Genomic DNA, 374 nt, shown 5'->3' on the forward strand with positions numbered 1-374 from the left:
TTGTGCAAAAATCAATCCCTTCATTTATTAGGATCATTATGGTGAAATAACTTTAATCTAGGATCCGATAATTCAGAAAAGATGACAATCCACAGATATGCAAATATATATGTAGGAAGGCTAAGTCTCTTAGCCTGAATTTGTGGGAGGGGTGGGGAATCACTATAAGAACCCGCTGCAGATCCTGTTTCCTGACGCCGCGGGTTCTTCACGTGATCGTAGATCAGCTGACACTGCGAGTCAGCTGACTGGAAGGAGATTCGAGCGGCGTTGTGCAGGTAAGTGGCCGGGGTGGCGGCTTTCATCTCAGCCCTCTCTCCGGAGGTAAGCCGGAGTTCGGAGGGTACCCTCGGCCAGCCCGGCCCCGGTCCCAG

This window comes from Hyla sarda, chromosome 6, assembly GCF_029499605.1.
Source record: "Hyla sarda isolate aHylSar1 chromosome 6, aHylSar1.hap1, whole genome shotgun sequence".
In the NCBI taxonomy this organism is placed as follows: domain Eukaryota; kingdom Metazoa; phylum Chordata; class Amphibia; order Anura; family Hylidae; genus Hyla; species Hyla sarda.